This window comes from Peromyscus leucopus, chromosome 19 (genome assembly GCF_004664715.2).
Source record: "Peromyscus leucopus breed LL Stock chromosome 19, UCI_PerLeu_2.1, whole genome shotgun sequence".
Classification (NCBI taxonomy): domain Eukaryota; kingdom Metazoa; phylum Chordata; class Mammalia; order Rodentia; family Cricetidae; genus Peromyscus; species Peromyscus leucopus.
Window position 1 is genome coordinate 26,601,093 of NC_051079.1, and position 20,702 is coordinate 26,621,794.

Sequence of the window (20,702 nt, forward strand, 5' to 3'; positions counted from 1 at the left end):
TAAAACTCTGCCCCAACCCTAACTTTGTGGAGTTTCACTTTTGGCAAGTTATATCTGATCAAATGAAAAGTATTCGTTAGTCTTATAGAAGGGTCACATTGTTTGATGAACTATCACCTCTTCTAATCTCTTATTTGAATATAATTTTCATCAATTTTGATGGTATCCATAACTTTTCTTCTCCTATGTAAACAAAAGCAAAACCTCTTCCCCAACAAAACATATATCCTTGTTTCCATTCTGAGGTCAACACGACTTTAAAATATACAGGCTGATTTCATTCAGCAGCTTTTTTCTATTATACAGTGTCTCTCCACAGCTGCCATTACTTTCACATTAGCATTTAGAAAATGTAAAGCTAATAAAGAATTATTCAATCTACCTCTGAGGGTCTTTATTACCCCTTTCTGTTTATTAAGCATATCTTTTAGAATTTGATTAGATTTTTTTCTATAACTGCTTGATCTGTAGGATTGTGTGGTATACCTGTAATATACTTTATGATGTAATATGCAAAAAACTTGTATCTTACTAGAGACATATGCTAGAGTATTATCAGTCTTAATTTGTACAGGTATCCCCATGATGGCCATAACTTCTAATAGATGTTTAATTATAGAATCAGCCTTTTCAGAACTGAAAGCAGTTGCCCATTAAAGTCCTGAATATGTATTTATGGTATGATGAACATATTTTAATTTTCCAAACTCTGCAAAATGAAACACATCACTTTGCCAAATTTCATTTCTTTGAGTACTCTTTGGGTTACTTCCTGCAGGTAGTGGAGTTAGTTATACAAGAACAAATAGGACATTTTCTTATAATTTCCTTGGTTTGTTGCCAAGTGATGAAAAACTTTCTTTCAAACTCTTGCTATTGACATGGTGTTTCTTATGAAATTCTGAGGCTTCTGCGCATTTCCCGCCAATAGTTGATCAATTTCATCATTACCTGGTACTAGACAGCCTGGTAGACCCATATGGAATTTGATACATGTTGTAGGTAAGGGATGATTTCTATTTCTGATTATTTATTGTAACTGAATAAACAGTCAATTCTGTATCATTTGGAATGAATTCAGCAGTTTTAATATGTAAAACAACTCTTTCAGAATATTAAGAGTCAGTAACTATATTAAGAGGTTCTGGAAAATCTAATAATACCATGAGAATAGCATACAATTCTAACTTTTGAACAGAATCATAAGGGCTTTGAATCACTTTGCTTATATTTCCTCATTTATAACCTGCATTTCCTGATCTGCTTTCATCAATATAGAATATAGGGGCTCCAGAAATTGGTGTTCCCTATACAATGTGTGAAAGGAGCCAATTAGTTCTCTTTATAAATTGAAGCCTCTTGCTTTTGGGATATTTGTTGCTAATCTCTCCCACAAAAATTATTGCAATCTCTTTGCCAATGTTAATTTTCTGTCCATGAAAAGAAAATCTCAGCATTAGTAAAAGGTACCACAATTTCTGCTGTGTCTATTTTTGCTAATTGATGAAGTCTTAATTTTCCTTTCAGAATCAACTCAGAAACCTTTTCTACATAGGTTTTTAATTTTTTACTCTGTTTTGTGGTAAAAAAAAAAAGTATTCATTCAAATATATTTTCTCTTGCATTAAAATTCCTGTAGGAGAATACATCAAAGGGAAAATAACTAGGATACAATCAAGCTCTGGATCCAAACAATACACATGGGCATCCTGTAATTTCTTTTCTACCAGAGTCAAATCTCCCTCAGCTTCAGCTGATAGTTTTCTTGTACTATTTAAGTCCTTGTCACCTTGTAATGTTTGAAATAAATTTCTAAATTCTTGAGTTGTTAATCTAATTGTGGGCCATAGCCAGTTAATGTCTCCCAGCAATTTTTGAAAGTTATTAAGAGTCAGCAATTGATCTCTCCTGATTGGTACCTTTTGGAGTTGAATTTTTTAAAACCTACTTTATATCCTAGGGAATGAATAGAATCTCCTCTTTGTATTTTTTTCAGGAGCAATTTGTAATCCCAAGCAAGGCAATATTTTTACTTTTTCAAACATTTTTTTTCTGAGGTATCTACATTTGATTCAGCTAGTAAGATATCATCCATATAATGGTAAATTATAGATTAAGGAAACTGTTTATAAATAATTTCTAATGGCTGTTATCCAAAATATCAGGGTAGAACTGTTTAATATCTCTTGTGGGAGAACTTTTCACTGATATCTTTTAATGGGTTAGGAATTGTTATAAGTAGGCACCATGATGATAAATTTTTCTCTATCCTGTTCTTGCAGAGGTATAGTAAAAAAAACAATCTTTTGAACCAATCAGTATAATAGACCATCCTTTAGACAATAGAGAAGGTAAGGGAATTCCAGGCTATAAGAAGTCCATTGGCTGAATGACCTTATTTAATATCTCTTAGATCTGTTACCATTCTCTATTTTCCAGACTTCTTTTTAATAATGAATACAGGAGAATTCCAAGAACTGGTTGATTCTTCAATATGTTGAACATTTAGCTGCTCCTGTATCAGCTGTTTGAAGATCTGTAATTTTTGTGAAATCAACGGTCTCTGTTCCACCCAGACAGGTCTGTCAGTTAACCATTTTAAAGGTAGGGCTGCTGGTAACTTTGAAAGGTTAGCAGCTGTTGTACCCTGTTTATGTACAACCTGAATGGTCGATGACTGTTCTTTATAATACCTTTTAATATTTTCCTGGAAACATACATTAGTTTATGGTTTGTTTCTGAGACTGGAGGAATGTTGATCTGGGTATTCCATTGCTGTAACAATTCACATCCCCATAAATTCATTGCTATGTTAGCCACACATGGATTTAATTTTTCTTCTGTCCTTTTGGTCCTATACATTCAACCCATCTTGTGCTTTGTTTTATTTGAAATAAAGTTCCAAACCTTAAAAGCTGAACATTTGCCTCATAAAAAGGCCAATTCAGATGCCAAGAATCTGGGGCAATTATTATTACATCTGCCCCTGTGTCTACTAGACCTTCAACTACAAAGTCATTTATTTATATTTTTAACTTTGGTCTTTGATCATTTATAGAAGTCTCTCAAAACTCTTTTTTTAAACAATAGACATTGAGTTTTTTAATTACTCTGTGGAGGAGTTTCACCCATGGTGACAGGGAATTATTGAACCAAATTTGACATGGGTGCCTGTTAGAGGCCCCCCCAAGGTATTTCCCAATGGCAAATGGTTATCTTGTCTGTCTCTTGTTGCTCAGCATTCATTGGTATGATGGTGGCCTTTGCCACATCTTCTCCATATTTCAGAAGTCAGAGGCCTTCTGATTGTATTATTCCTTGGAAAAAATTGTTTCTAGGAATGCCTGCCTACAATCCCTTTTAAGGGATTTCCCACTGAACTATTACCGCCCCAGCCCCAATTTTGTTTCGTTGTCTAGGTTCTGCTAATAGGACTGTTAACTGTGAACTTTTACACAGCTGTACACTTAAGATCTGTGTCCTTCCTAGACATATATTACACTTCAAAACAAAAGTAGTTTGTATAAAATTCAAATACATACCCATTGTCATTAATTTCTTGGTTTGCATAAAATTGTAAGGCACAAAATGCATTTTTTCACATATTCCAGATTTATTTTAATTAAATTGATATGTCCTGTTTTAAAAGTTTCTTTTCACTGAGAATTACCTCAGCAAACATTTATTTAGAACTCACAGCTGCTAAGAGCTATGTAACTTAAAATGACTGCGATATGTAGGATTAGGAACAGAAAAAGAGTGGTGGAGCAGCTGGTGGCCGGCAGCCTGGTTAGGAGCAGGCCTCTGGGACTGGCAGTGACCCATAGAACAGAAGACAGAGCTTGATGAGAAGGCTATTGAGGTAAGAGCCTGAAACACATGAGAAGCAGATCAGGAGTACAGGAGCCCTTTTGTACAATACCAGCACTGTACAACAACAACAATACTGCTGTACAGAGACCTGCAGCATCAGCACTGATCAAAGCAACTGGGCTGATAGATGATTTGCTGCTCTGGAAGATTTGTGTTGAGTATTTAAACACTGCAGTGAAAATCCCCAGTGCTCTCCCAACTATTGTTCTCTGTGTATAAGAAAAGTTTGGGCCTATTAAACTCATTGCCCAGCCTGTTGTGTGGCAGTCACAGAAGCAGACCTAAGAAACAGTTGCCTTTTATAAGAACTGGCAAAAAGCATGAATATTGCATGGACTCACCTTAGGCAGTTTTAATGTCACCACCCACAACTCCTGTGTCTTCAACCTCAAAGGAAGGTGTTCTCAGAGCACATTCTACTGAAGTCATCAAACTTTCTTCTTACCAAACAAGGAAGCAGGTTAGTGGACAAGTTCTTTTATCAGAGGTCTTCATCATAGTTGCTGGGAAAATACAATAACGGGAAATTCAACCCTCATACAAGGCCAACCACTTCTGCAGAGACTTAAAGAGATTTGTTTTGTAGGAAATATGTCTCTTAGTTCCTTAGACGCTAAATGTTGTGTGTCTCCCTTTATATCTACCCTGGAACTTGATGATACAGTGGCTGGTCCTGTTTGTGGAGTCAACATTCCTGAAATTCTCATTCAAAAGCAGCTGGACAGTTGCTTATCACATCAAGAAAAGAAGCCTTAGAAGTTTTGCTCACAAATAGTAGCTTCACTGGCCCAGTTTCCAGACAGCAGTGAAGAATACTATGGGTAGGCTCTGCCATCAAAATCCCCCATCAGATCCTGCGATGTACAAGACCCATGCCCTCCCCCAAAGCTACCCATCCCCCTGCAATCCCAGGGGCTTCCTAAGATGCAGAATCAACCAGCTCTAATTGGACAAGAGCCCTGATAGGCCAAGAGTGGCTCTCTGAGACACAGAACCAGCCAGCTTGGATTGGACCAAGAGCAGCTCCCTGAAACACAGTGTCTGCCAGTTCTAATTAGACAAAGAGCTACAATTGGACCCAGAGTGGCCCTCCGAGACACAGATACAGCAAGCACAGATGGGACCAAGAGCAGCTCACTCAGACACAGACACCTCTTTCACATAGTGGAGTAAGAGGTGGGTAGATACCAAAGCAAAAATACATACGACAACATAAAAAGTGATATGTTATCATTAGAATCTAGCAGTTCTACAACAGCAAGACCTGAAAATCACAACATAGAAGAAGCAAAAGAAAGTGACCTTAAAAATAACTTCATGAAGATGATAGATGCCTTTAAAGAGGAAATGAAAAATTCCCTTGAAGAAATTGGGGAAAAAAACAAGCAAAAAATGGAATAAATCAATAATCCCTTAAAGGAAGCCAAGAAAACCATGAAAAAGCAATTAAATGGGTGAAGGAAACAGTTCAAGACCTAAAAATTGAAATAGAAACAATGAAGAAGACACAAACCAAGAGAATGCTGGAAACAGAAAATCAGAGTAAATGGACAGGAACTACAGATGCAAGCATAACCAAAAGAATACAAGAGATTAAAGAGAGGATCTCTGGTGTAGAGGATACAATAGAGGAAATAGATTCATCAACCAAAGCCAAAAAGTCATAACACAAAACTTCCAGGAAAACTAGGACAAAATGAAAAGGCCAAACCTAAGAATAATAGGGATAGAAGAAGGAGAAGAATACCAACTCAAAAGCACAGAAAATGTATTCAACAAAAACATGGAAGAAAATTTTCCCAACTTAAAGAAGGAAATACCTATGAAGATACAAGAAGCTTATAGAACACCAAATAGCTAGAACCCTCCAAAAGTCCCTTTACCACATAATAATTAAATGACTAAACATACAGAATAAAGAAATAATATTAAGAGCAGCAAAGGAAAAAGGCCAATACTTATAAAGGCAGACTCATCAGAATAACACCCAACTTCTCAATGTAGACTCAGAAAGCCAGAAAGTCCTGGGCAGATGTAATGCAGACACTAAGAGACCATAGATGCCAGCCCAGACTACTATAACCAGCAAAACTTTCAATCACCATAGATGGAGTGAACTAGACATTGCAAGACAAAACCAGATTTGAGCAATATCTATCTACAAATCCAGCCCTACAGAAAGCACTAGAAGGAAAACTCCAACCTAAGGAAGTCAGATGCACCCATGAAAACAGGCAATAGATAACTGCACAGCAGCAAATCCCAAAGAAGGGAAATATACACACACTACTACCAAAAAACAACAGGAATTAACAATCACTGGTCATTGTTAATTACTTAATATCCCTTAATATCAATGGACTCAATTCACCTATAAAAAGACACAGGCTAACATAATGGATATGAAAACAGGACCCATTCTTCTGTTGCATACAAGAAACACACCTCAGCTTCAAAGACACACAATACCTCAGAGTAAAAGGCTGGGAAAAGACTTTCCAATCAAATGGACTTAAGAAGCAAGCTGGTGTAACTATCCTAAAATCTAACAAAATAGACTTCAAACTAAAATCAGTCAAAAAGGATCGAGAAGGACATTACATATTCATCACATGAAAAATCCACCAAGATGAAGTCTCAATTCTGAATATTTATGCCCCAAATACAAGGTCACCCACATATGTAAAAGAAACATTACTAAAGCTTAAATCACACATCAAACCCCACAGATTAGTAATGGGAGACTTTAGTATCTAGCTCTCACCAATGGACTGATCTGCCAGACAGAAAGTTAACAGAGAAATAATGGATCAAACAGATGTTATGACTCAAACAGGCTTAATAGATATCTACAGAATATTCAACCTTAACACAAAAGAATGTACCTTCTCAGCACTCCATGGAACCTTTTCTAAAATCGATCACATACTTGGTCACAAAGCAAATCTCAACAGATTAAAAAAAAAAGCTGAAATAACCTCTTGTATTTTATCAGACTACCATGGCTTAAATTTAGATTTCAACATCAATAAAAATTACAAAAATCCCACAATCTAATGGAAACTGAATAATGCTCAACTGAATCACCAATAGGTTAAGGAATAAATAAAGAAAAAAATTAAAACTTCCTAGAATTCAATGAAAATGAATTTACAACATACCCAAACTTATGGAACACTATGAAAGCAGTGCTAAAAGGAAAATTCATAGTTAAATGCCCATATAAAGAAGTTGGAGAAATCTCATACTAGTGACTTAATAGCACACCTAAAAGCTCTGGAACAAAAAGAAACAAACTCAACCATGAGAAATAGATGAAAGCAAATAAATTGAGAGCTGAAATCAATAAAATAGAAACAAAGAGCAATACAAAGAATCAATGAAATAAAAAGTTGGTTCTTTAAGAAAATCAACAAGATAGACAAGCCCTTATCCAAACTAACCAAAAGGAATAGAGAGAACATCCAAATTAACAAAACTAGAAATGAAAAGGGAGACATAACAACAGACAACAAGGAAATACATAGAATCATTGTGACCTACTTCAAAAACCTGTACTTTATAAAATTGGACAATCTAAAAGAAATGGACAATTTTCTGGATAGGTTCCACATACCAAAATTAAATCAAGACCATATAAACCATTTAAATAGACCTATAACTGTGGTGGTATTCTAATTGTACTGAAATGTGATTTTGATTGTATGTTAATAAATAAGGGCCGGGTCAGAGCTATAGAGCCATAGACAGAGTGTGGCGGTGGCACACACCTTAATCCCATAGATTTCTGTGTTTCAGGATACAGCCAGCATTGAGAATATGCCTTTAAGACTAGGGCTGTACATCAGACAGTGACGAGGCAGTCACGTTTGGGTTACAACAATGAGAAGAGAATGACTATGAAATGACTGACACACAAGAAATAGCTCTCTTTCGGAAGCTGGACTCAGCAGAGAAGGTGAATTTTAGCTCTGAGTTCTGACTCTTTTTTCTTTTACATTGTTTTTTTTTTTTTATAAGACGTTTTACTCTACATATAACCCCTAAGAAATAGAACAGTCATTGAAAGTCTCCCAACAAAAAAAGCCCGGACCGGATGGTTTCAGTGAAGAATTCTATCAGAATTTCTTCTTCTATTTCTTCTTCTCCTTCTTCTCCTTCTATTTCTTCTTCTTCTTCTTCTTCTTCTTCTTCTTCTTCTTCTTCTTCTTCTTCTTCTTCTTTTCTTCTTCTTCTTTTTCCTTTCTTCTTCTTCTTTCTTCTTTCTTCTTTCTTTCCTCTTCTCTTTCTGTCTTCATCTTCGTCTTCTTCTTTGGTTTTTTGAGACAGGGTTTCTCTGTGTAGCTTTGCACCTTTCCTGGAATTCACTCTGTAGTCTAGGCTGGCCTCAAACTAACAGAGATCTGCCTGGCTCTGCCTCCTGAGTGCTGGGATTAAAGGCATGCACCACCACCGCCCAGCCCCAGAATTTCAAAGAAGAGCTAATTCCAATACTCTTCAAATTGTTCCACACAATAGAAACAGAAGGAATGTTACCAAACTCTTTTTATGAGGCTACAGTTATCCTGATACCCAAACCACACAAAAATGCAACAAAAAAAGAGAATTACCAACCAATTTCCCTCATGAACATTGGTGCAAAAATACTCAATAAAATATTGGCAAACCAAATCCAAGAACACACCAAAGAAATTATCCACCATGACCAAGTAGGCTTTATCCCAGAGATGCAAGGATGGCTCAATATATGAAAATCTGTCAATGTAATACACCATATAAAAAAACTGAAAGAAAAAAATATGGTTATCTCATTAGATGTTGAAAAAGCCTTTGACAAAATCCAACACTACTTCATGATAAAGGTCTTGGGGAGATCAGGAATACAAGGAACATACCTAAACATAATAAAGGCAATTTATAGCAAGCTGACAGCCAACATCAAATTAAATGGAGAGAAACTCAAGTGATTCCACTAAAATCAGGAACAACACTCTCCCCATATCTATTCAGTAAAGTACTCAAAGTCCTAGCTAGAACAATAAGACAACAAAAGGAGATCAAGGGGATACAAATTGAAAAGGAAGAAGTCAAACTTTCACTATTTGCACATGATATGATGATATACATAAGTGACCCCAGAAATTTTATCAGGTAACTCCTATGGCTGATAAACACCATCAGTAATATGGCAGTATATAAGATTAACTAAAAAAAATCAGTAGCTCTCCTGTATACAAATGATAAATGAGCTGAGAGAGAAATCAGAGAAACACCACTATTTACAATAGCAACAAATAATATAAAATACCTTGGGGGTATCTCTAGCTAAGCAAGTGAAAGACTTGTGTGACAAGAACTTTGTCTCTGAAGAAAGAAATTGAAGAAGATGTCAGAAAATGGAAAGATCTCCCATGCTCATGGATAGGCAGGATTAACATAGTAAAAATGGGAATCTTAACAAAAGCAATATACAGATTCAATGCAATTCCCATCAAAATCCCAACACAATTCTTCACAGACCTGGACAGAACAATATTCAACTTCATATGTAAAAACAAAAAGACCCAGGATAGCTAAAAACAATCCTGTACAATAAAGCCACCTCAGGAGGCATCACCACCCTTGATCTCAAGCTCTCCTATAGAGCTATAGTAATAAAAACAGCTTGGTATTGGCATAAAAACCAATATGTTGATCAATGGAATCAAATTGAAGACCCTGACATTAATCCACACACCTATGAACACCTGAATTTTGACAAAGAAGCCAAAATTGTACAATGAAAAAAAAAAGAAAGCATCTTCAACAAATAGTGCTGGTATAACTGGATGTCAACATGTAGATGTTTGCAAACAGATCCATATCTATTGCCATGTGCAAAACTCAAGTCCAAGTGGGTCAAAGACCTCAACCTAAAGCTGGTTACACTGAACCCAATAGAAGAGAAATTAGGAATTAATCTTGAACATATTGGCACAGGAGACTACTTCCTAAATACAACATTAGGAACACAGATACTGAGAGCAACAATTAATTGATGGGACCTCCTGAAACTGAGAATATTTTGTAAGGCAAAGGACATGGTAAATGAGACAAAATGACTACCTACAGAATAGGAAAAGATCTTCACTAACCCTACATCTGACAGAGGACTGATCTCCAAAATATATAAAGAATTCAAGAAACTAGACATCAAAATACCAAAAAATTAAAAAAAGGGCTACACAGCTAAACAAAGAATTCTCAGCATTAGAATCTCAAATGGCTGAAAGACATTTAAGGAATTGCTCAATATCCTTAGTCATCAGGGAGATGCAAAGCAGACTTCGCATGACTCTGAGATACCATCTTACACCTATCAGAATAACTAGGATCAAAAGCACTGCAGACAGCTTATGTTGGAGAGGATGTGGAGCAAGGGGAACACTCCTGCACCGTTGGTAGGAGTGGAAACTTGTACAGCCATTCTGGAAATCAGTATGGTGGCTTCTCAGAAAATTGGGAATCAATCTTCCTCAAGACCCAGATATACCACTCTTGGGCATATACCCAAGGAATGCTCAACCATACCACAAGGACACATGCTCAACTATGTTCATAGCATCATTATTCATAATAGCCAGAACCTGGAAACCACCTAGATGCCCCTCAACCGAAGAGTGTATTAAGAAAATGTGGTACATATACACAATGGAGTACTACTCAGCAGTAAAAAACAATGACATTATGAAATTTGCAAGCAAATGGGTGGAACTAGAAAATATCATCCTGAGTGAGGTAACCCAGGCTCAGAAGGACAAACATGGTATGTACTCACTCATAGATGGATACTAGACGTAAAGCAAAGGATAACCAGACTACAACCCACAGATCCAAAGAAGCTAGCTAACAAGGAAGACCCAAAGAAGGATACATGGATCACCCTGTGAAGTGGAAATAGAGGAGATCTCCATGAGGAAACTGGGCATGAAACAGGGGCAATGGAGGGTAGAGGGTGGGAAATGAGAACGCAAGGGAACAGGAAGTTTGAGCTAGAACAGGAATGGAGTGGGAGACAATGAAAGAGATACCATGATAAAGGGAGACTTCATGGGGATAGGAAGAAACTGGGTGCTAAGGAAGTTCCCAGGAATCCACAAGGATGACCCCAGTTTAGACTACTAGCAACAGTGGAGAGGGTGCCTGAACTGGCTTGCCCCAGTAATCAGATCAGTGAATATCCTGTCATCACAGAGCCTTTCTCCAGTAATTGATGGAAGCAGATGCAGAGATTTACAGATAAACACCAGTCTGAGCTCCAGGAGTCCTATCGAAGAGAGAGAAGGGGGATTCCATGAGCGAGGGGCACCAAGATCATGATGGGGAAACCTACAGAGACAAACCAAACTTGTGGGAACTCATGAAATTTAGACCAAAACCTGTGAAGCCTCCACAGGATTGGACTAGGCCCTCTGCATAAGTGAGACAGTTGTGTAGCTTGATCTGCTTAAGGGCCCTCTGGCAGTCAGATCAGGATCCATCCCTGGTACATGAGCTGGCTTTTTGGAGCCCACTACCTATGGTGGGACACCTTGCACAGCCTTGAGGCAGCGGGAGGGGCTTGAACCTGCCTCTATTGAATGTACCAGGCTCTGCTGACTCCCCATGGGAAGCCTTACCTTCTTGTAGGAGGGAATAGGGTGTCTTGAGGGGGGGAAGCCTGGAGGGGCATGAAAAGGGAAGGGGAGGATCTGTGATTGGTATGTAAAAGGAATAAAATTTCCTTTAAAAAAAAAAAGGTAGCTGCTGCCCTAAACGGTATATAACTTGCTCTCTGAATGTGATTTAAAGAAAAAGCTAAATGGGTAAGCATTATTTATTCAAGGAAATGAACAGCAACTTATTAAAAAGCACCAAGATTTTGCTCATGTGTACAATGCCCAGCATGATGCTTTGTACCCCAAATCAGCAGCTGAAAAAGTGCAAGACCAGAATTGCCTCAAAACAAGGAGACACAATGCTAGTGTCATGCCTTTACAAAGGAACAAGCAGAAAAGGAAATTGGTCAAATTCACAGTACACATTGTAAAAGGCATCAGAATGAATTCCAGTTTCTGATGGATCAGATGAGGCCAAAATGATACAAGAAAACTGCCAGAATGTAATAAGTCATGGGACAAGAAGATGGGAACATGGACTTCCCAGATGGGATCTTGGCAACAAACCACTTTCCTCAATTAAAGTAGGACTCTCCCACCCCAGCAGTCAGAGCCCTAGAGACCAGATGGTTCTCCTAGTTGTACTGATATTCTTCTCTCAGAAATCAGATTCATGAATAGTTCTCATTCTGGCATCATAGGAGATCTTCTGCCTGAGTGCATGATGCATGTCTTTAATACCAGCACTCGGAATCAAAGATAGGCAGATCTCTCTGAGTTTGATGCCAGCCTGGTCTATATAGTGAGTTCCAGGACAGCTGGGGCTACACTGAAAAGTCCTGTTTCAAAGAAACAAAAAACACTAGCAAATCTTCTGAAAGAAGAATATGCCTGGGAAGCATCTCACCCGAAATGACCAAGACAGAGAAATAAGCCCAGGATGGTTTGCCAGCTTCACACAGTGCATGTATCACTTAACAAGAACTCTTGCTATTTCAGAATTTCTAAAGTCCTTTTTCATTTTATTTCCACTGGGGAACCAACTTCAAAAACAGCCTCCTTTCACCTTCTTTATTGTAACAAGCAGAGGAAATCATGCACAATTTTGTCCTAATTCACATACTTGTTTTAAGTGCCCATGCCAGGCTATCAGCACCCATCAGTTACTGACAGTTGCTGACCAAATTGAATGCATTAGTTTGTTTGTTAGACCCACCTATGTTTTACACACAGAGTATGTTTATAATTTAAAGTAATGAAATTGGTATTAAAATTTTTGAAATGTCGGGAGGATTAGTAGTTGGTAATAGTCACAATAACTTTGAAACATTTGTAGGTTTTTTTTGGAAATGGAGCTCTCAAATGATTACTGTATTTTTTCACTGGGATCAGGCAGTTCTCTAACACTTTGAATACCAGTTGTTAAACCAAAATAAAAGCGAAATAATTGGATTTTAACAAGAGGGGAAACAGAACACAATGAAAAAGGTACATGCAATAGTAAATAAGGACGCTTGGTGGCGCTGCAGGCTAAGCGTGTGAATAATGTACTCTGCAGATGCTCTGGACGCCATTATTAGGCATCAGAACTTAGATTGCTCCCTAAAAGAAGGTGGCATTCAGGCTGAATCTAGAAGGGCAATCTTCCAGAGAAGGTATAGCTCCACTAGCTAGTCAGTGAGTAAAATTTAGTTCTGTTATTTCATCAAAACACGTGTGTGGATCCTTACAAATTAAAAGACACTGCACCTTCTGGATCGAGTGTGAACAATGGAGACAGCGCTCTCAAAAACGCCACAGCAAAGGCAAGTGGTTTTCCTTACTATACTGCTGCTTTTGTGGGAGGCTGATTCTGAGACAATTAGATATTCCATGCCAGAAGAAACGGAGAGTGGCTACTTGGTGGCTAACCTGGCCAAAGATCTGGGGCTCAGGGTGGGGGAACTGGCCACCAGAGGGGCGCGAATCCATCACAGAGGAAACAAAGAGCTCTTGCAGCTGGATGCAGAGACCGGGAATTTGTTCTTAAAGGAAAAACTAGACCGCGAGGTGCTGTGTGGGGTGACAGACCCCTGTGTGCTGCATTTCCAGCTCATTCTGGAAAACCCTGTGCAGTTCTTCCAAACTGACCTGCAGATCACAGACATAAATGATCATGCTCCAGAGTTCCCTCACAGGGAAATGCTCCTAAAAATCCCTGAGAGCGCACAGCCAGGGACTGTGTTTCCTCTGAAGGCGGCTCAGGACTCTGACATAGGGAGCAATGCTGTTCAGAACTACACAGTTAACCCCAACCTCCATTTCCATGTGGTTACTCAGAGTCGCGCTGATGGCAGGAAATACCCAGAGCTGGTGCTGGACAGAGCCCTGGACAGGGAGGAGCAGAGTGAGCTCACTTTAACCCTCACTGCTGTGGATGGTGGGTCTCCGTCCAGGTCTGGGATCACCACAGTTCGCATTGAAGTCGTGGACATCAATGATAACGCCCCCCAGTTTCTACAGTCGCTATATGAGGTTCAGGTCCCTGAGAACAGCCCTCTCAATGCCTTAATTGTCACGGTCTCGGCCAGGGATTTAGATGTGGGACCTTATGGGAATGTAGCCTACTCTCTGTTTCAAGGCGGTGGAGTTTCTCAACCATTTGTAATAGACGAGGTCACAGGAGAAATCCGTCTGAGCAAACAGTTAGATTTTGAAACAATTCCATATTATAATGTGGAAATTGCAGCCACAGATGGAGGAGGCCTTTCAGGCAAATGTACTGTGTCTGTACAGGTGTTGGATGTGAATGACAACGCCCCAGAGTTGACCATCTCCACACTCACAAGCCCTATTCCAGAAAACTCACCGGAGGCTGTAGTTGTTGTTTTCAGTGTTTTCGATTTAGATTCTGGGGACAATGGAGGATGGTGTGTTCTATTCAGAACGAATTTCCATTTCTTTTAAAGTCTGCATTCGAGAATTACTACACTTTAGTGACAGAGGGGGCCCTGGACAGAGAGAGCAGCGCTGAATACAACATCACCATCACAGTCACTGACATGGGCATACCCAGGCTCACAACTCAGCACACCATAAGGGTGCAAGTCTCCGACGTCAATGACAATGCCCCTGCCTTCACACAAACCTCCTACACCCTGTTTGTCCAGGAGAACAACAGCCCCGCCCTGCACATAGGCACCATCAGTGCCACAGACTCAGACTCAGGCTCCAATGCCCACATCACCTACTCGCTGCTGCCCACCCACGACCCACAGCTGGCCCTCTCCTCATTGGTCTCCATCAATGCCAACAACGGGCAGCTGTTCGCGCTCAGGGCGCTGGACTATGAGGCCCTGCAGGCCTTCGAGTTCCACGTGGGTGCCACAGACCAAGGCTCTCCTGCGCTCAGCAGCCAGGCGCTGGTGCGAGTGCTGGTGCTGGACGCCAACGACAATGCGCCCTTCGTGCTCTACCCGCTGCAGAACGCCTCTGCACCCTGCACAGAGCTGCTGCCCAGGGCGGCAGAGCCTGGCTACCTGGTCACCAAGGTGGTGGCAGTGGACCAAGACTCTGGACAGAACGCCTGGCTGTCATTCCAGCTGCTCAAGGCCACGGAGCCCGGGCTGTTCAGTGTGTGGGCTCACAATGGCGAGGTGCGCACCTCCAGGCTGCTGAGTGAGCGCGATGCTCCCAAGCACAGGCTGCTGCTGCTGGTCAAGGACAATGGAGATCCTCCAAGGTCAGCCAGTGTCACTCTGCATGTGCTGCTGGTGGATGGCTTCTCTCAGCCTTACCTGCCTCTGCCAGAGATGGTTGAAGACCCGGCGCACAATGATGACGACTTACTCACTCTGTACCTGGTCATTGCCTTGGCTTCTGTGTCTTCCCTCTTCCTGTTGTCTGTGCTGCTGTTTGTGGGGGTGAGGCTGTGCAGGAGGGCCAGGACGGCCTCTCTGGGTGGCTGCTCTGTGCCTGAGGGACACTTTCCTGGTCACCTGGTGGATGTCAGTGGAGCAGGAACTCTGTCCCAGAGCTACCAGTATGAGGTGTGTCTCACTGGAGACTCTGGGACCACAGATTTCAAGTTCCTCAAGCCCATTATTCCCAATAATCTGATTCCAGACACTTATATGTTGGATAGTTAAAATTGTAGTTGTCATTAAGAGAAGGATAAAATAGTAGTTGTTGAAACATCAGTGTTTTTCTGGTAATAGGGACTATTTCCCTGAGGTTTGCATTTTATTTCTATGTGGTTTTACTTTTTGTATCATCAATTAATGCTTCAACTGTCTTCTGTTTTACTAACGCAATCTTAGTGTATGTTTTCTCTTACTCAGAGAGAAGTAAAATCTTCACTCTGTTAGTGATGACTGAAATAGTTTTAAATATCATTTAACGTAGTGAATTTGGTGAGCAATGTAGAATTCCCAATATTTTTGAAATTTATCTATACCAGTTTCTTTGACTTTTAGGAGGTATATTAACTATGCAATGTGATAGGCTTATTGTGATGTTTGCATATATGCAGATAATGTACCTTGTCCTTACTCATCCCTAATCTTCAGCCCCCCCTTTGATTTTATACTGCCCCTAAATACCACCAAGAAGTGAAAATGTTCTACTCTGGTCCTTGTGTGTGTGGTTGTTGTTCCATCCATTTTCCTGAGAATGATGTACTTTCAGTATTCTTTATGGATGAGTAAAATTACAATGCGTGGTTTGGAGGTGTAGATCAGTTGGTAGGGTGCTTGCTCAGCATTCACCAGACCTGGCTTTAAGCACCAGCATCACATGGTTAGTTTAAGCTACATCTGGGTTATGTGAGACTCTGTCTCTCAAAAACAAAAACAAAACAAAACTTCATTTTGCATAAACTACATTTTCTTTATCCATCTGTTACAATAATCTTAAAGTGTTTTCTCTATAGTTAAATAAGGTGTTAAGTACAAATGAAATACCTTTTCTTTATGAAATATAGTAATTTGCAATCCTTTTAGGAGCAACAGCTTTAACTCATTTCTTTATTGACACCAACTATCACTGTGTTTTTGGAGACAGGGTCTCTCTTCATGCCCTTGGCTGTCCTGGAACTCACTATGCAGACCTAATTGGCCTCAAACTCACAGAGATTCATCTGCCTCTCTCACCTAAGTATGGGGATTGAAGGCATGCACCACCATACCCAGCAGCAATTAATATTCAAGATTTTATTTTTATTCTGGCCCCAAAGTCAAAAACATAGATAAATCTACTGGATTACTTTTTTGCTTTTACTCTTTATGCTTGTTAAAAGTATATTCATAGGAATAAATTAAACAAAAGTCATTTTCCACTACTGAGAATTCTTTCCTTTTCATATTATTCATGAGATGTATAGTTAGATGCCACTTTGGTTTGTAAATTCTTAGCTGTTGTAGTAAAAACCCAATGGGATAATTTTTAAAACAACTACAGTAAGGATTTGAGTTCTGGTAAGCCCTCTTGGTTACTGATACCCGTTTCTCACACATATGGTGACTTAAGAGGAAAATATTTTCTTAGCTTACTGTCAAGGTTCCTTCAGATTGTAACCTGACATGATTTAGGATTGCTCAGAATCTTTCTCAGATAATAACTTTTGATCCACATTTTGCCTCCACCATTGCAATTCAAAGATATATGAAAATGGGATTAGAGAACAATATCATCAAAAAAGATCGGCTATAGCTTATAATTAAATCTAGAAGGAACCAAAACTTCAAATATTACAGCCATTTTGAATGAAATGTGTCTTAGTTTTCTACTGCTGTGATAAAATGCCATGACCAAGGCAAGAAAAGAGAGTTCTATGAAGAAGGACTCTATCAAGAAGAGAGTTCCCTGGGGGCTTACAGTTTCAGAGGGTGAGAGTCCAGGACCACCATGGCAGAGAGTATGGCAGAAGCCAGGAATGGTGCTGGAGAAGTACCTGAAAGCTTATGCCTGGATCGAGGGGCAAGAGGCTAATTAGGAATGGAGGGGACTTTTGAAACCCCTAAGCATACTCCCCAGTGACACCTTCTCCAACAAGGCCACACCTAATCCTTGCCAAACAGTCCCCCAAGTGGGGACCAAGTATTCCAATATATGAGCCTATGGGACCACTCTCGTTCTAACCACCATAGACTGTGACTTCATTGTGGAGTACATTTTAGCATGCTCATGGCTTAGGTTCTATCTCCAATGCCACAAAAGAAGGGCTTTTCTTTGGGTGGTTATTTACCGAGTATTTACTCTAGTTATTGAGATTAACCATTAATCTTTTTTTTTTTTTAAAGATTTCAGTGGCTCCTTTTGGGCCAGATATTTCTTTTACTTTTTTTATTTTTTGGTTTTTCCGAGACAGGGTTTCTCTGTGTAGCTTTGTGCCTTTCCTGGGACTCACTTGGTAGTCCAGGCTGGCCTCGAACTCACAGAGATCTGCCTGGCTCTGCCTCCCGAGTGCTGGGATTAAAGGGCATGAGCCACCACCGCCCAGCCCCACTAATCTTTGTTAAGTTTTTATAGTGCAGGTTACCTACAGTGCTTTCTTCTTATTTGTGCCATATAATAACACAATTTTTTACAAATTATATATGCATGAACATGTATTTATAATTATTCAAAGACACTGTTGAAAGTTGAAGGATGAAAAAATACTATATAGACAGTAAACAAAAGAGACTTTTATTGGTGAAATTATTAAGGCCACTCCACGTAGTTAAAAGGATATTTATTTAATGGCGTAACTTACAAATTAAGGGATAGGTAGGTCGCAGGGTCTGGGGAAGGTATATCGCAGTCCAGCGCTCTGCTCAGTCTTCCTCCATGGTTCAGGGTCCTGGAACATAGAAAGCGCTGGCCCATCCAGATCTCAGGTCTCCAGGTGCCTCCCCTGGGCCCCGCCTCATAGGCGTGACAGTTGCCAAAGTCTCAATGGGGGTTGGAACTTCAGATCAAAGCTGGAATGGCTACCCACTACAGACTTTGGAGAGTAGCAAAGTCAACCACAAAATTAATTTTAAAGATCATTAAAACACCATTAAAGAGGGCTATCCTAGATGATAAAAACGAGAATCTATTTGGGAAAATATCAACTTAAACATATATGTACCTAAAAATATAGTACCTCAAAGTAAATGTCTTACCTACTTTTTCTGTTGCTGTGATAAAACACCCTGACCAAAGCAACTTAAGGGATAAAGGATTTATTCTGGCTCACAGTTCAAGGGTGTCATCAATCCTCGGGGATGTCCTGGAGTTTGCAGTAGCTAGTCACATTGCATTTACAGCAAGGCAGCAGAGAACAGCAAATGTTTGCATTCATTCCACTTTTTCATTTTTATGTAGTCCAGGATCCTAGTCAAAGGACTAGTGCTACCTACAGTGGGCAGGTCTTCCCACTTCAGTGACTCAAGAGCATCCTTTAAAGACATGCCCTTGGAGGCACATGTCCGGGGTGATTCCAGATCTTATCAAGGTAACAACTGAGATCACCCATCACAACAAATGAAACAAAATTCAACACAAACAGTAATTTTGATTAATTTGATTGGGGGTAAAAAAAAAACAACAACACCTACATCATTAATGAGGCACACATTTGGGTGTGTCTATGAGGGTGTGTCCAGAGATTTTTAACTGAGGAGATAAGGCACACCCTAAACATGTTGGGACCATTCCATGGGGTGGGGTCCAAGACTAAATAAGAAAAGAAGAAAGTAAGCTGAGCACCAGCAGACATATTCCTCTGCTCCTTGACTTTAGATGCAATGTGACCATCCATTCCATGCTCCCACTGTCTTGCCTTCCCAGTCAAGATGGATTGTATTCTCTCAAATGCTGAGCCAAAATAAACCTTTTCTTCACTAAGTATTTTCTACAGCAGTGGGAAAAGTAACTAATTCAATCACCAAGACTTAAAAAACAACTCTAGGTTCTGTGGGATGGCTTGGTGTGTAGAACCAAAATAAGACCAAAGTGCTTTCACCCTAAAACTAAGGCCTAAGATTTCTCCTTTTAGGTATAGGCCATGAGTTACTGAAACCAGTCAGTCAAGATTCCAGAAACCAGGAAGAGTAAAAGTACAGAGTCACAAGGTAGTCACGAGGTAATGACTGCCGGACTATGGAATGTCCTCTCCCTGATTCCCTAGGTAACTCTTTGACCAAAGAATGTTCCAACCTGGTTTCCAGGGTAACTGACCACTAAAATGTCCCCACCTGAGGGCAGCCAATGAGAAATGGTGGTGGGCAACCACCCCCTTAGAAGTAAGATTAAGCCATGATTTCTAGAAAGTCCCTAGAAGCGAGCCAATCAGAATTGTACCCATACTAGCACCCCTAAATGATGTAACCTTGTGGTTTTTGCCTTTAAGAACTGAGCTTGCAGAGAGGCAGGCACTTCCTCCAGCCTCCACTGCATTGGATCTGTTGGACGAAGACCCTGCCTAGGCTTGTATTGTTTTTGGATATCCCAAATTAAACCTTGCTTTTGCATTCTGGCATGCTCATCTTCAGTGGACTCTTTGGGGGTCACAATCTGAGCACAACAGGTGGGCAAAGGCACCTTTCACTAAATCTGACGACCATCGTTCAATCCCCAGGACCCACATGGTAGGAGAGAACTGTCTCTCAAAAGTTGACCTCTGACCCCCACACATGCAGTGCTGCATGCTCCTCATGAATAAATACAATTTTTAATTAAAAATAAAACTACACTAACAGAGAATTCTACTAAAAAAACAGCAGGGGATTTTTTTTTCGATTGCTAATAGCACATTCTTTGGGATGGACCATCATAAAATATGATTCCACAAATTTTAAATATTGAAACCAAGCAATGCTTGATCTACAGTTATAATGGAATTAACGTGGAGTTCAGAAAATTCACAAACAATATGGAAATCAACATATTTCTAACCAGTAAATGAAGCATAAAAGAAATCACAAGGAACATTGACAAAATCTGAAATGGCTGAAAAATGAAAATACAATATAGCAAAGTGTCTGACATGCAATTAAACTTAGAGGAAAGTTATAGCAGAAAATAATTCATATTAAAAAAAGATCTCAAATCAATAGCTCATATTTCTACTTTAGGACAAGACCTGTATTCTTGGTCAGTATAAAGCCAAATGGGTTATACTGATGATCCAGTCTCGAAAAAATGAACAAAAGAAAAATTTTGAATAATAAGAGCATTCTAAGCACC

At 39.6% G+C, this 20,702-nt stretch overlaps 2 pseudogenes; both read left to right on the forward strand.

The window, feature by feature from the left end:
- The first annotated feature begins 3,632 nt into the window (after positions 1-3,632).
- Positions 3,633-5,159, forward strand: LOC114686183 (annotated as a pseudogene).
- Positions 5,160-12,781: 7,622 nt separating this feature from the next.
- Positions 12,782-16,113, forward strand: LOC114686180 (annotated as a pseudogene).
- The last annotated feature ends 4,589 nt before the right edge of the window (positions 16,114-20,702 follow it).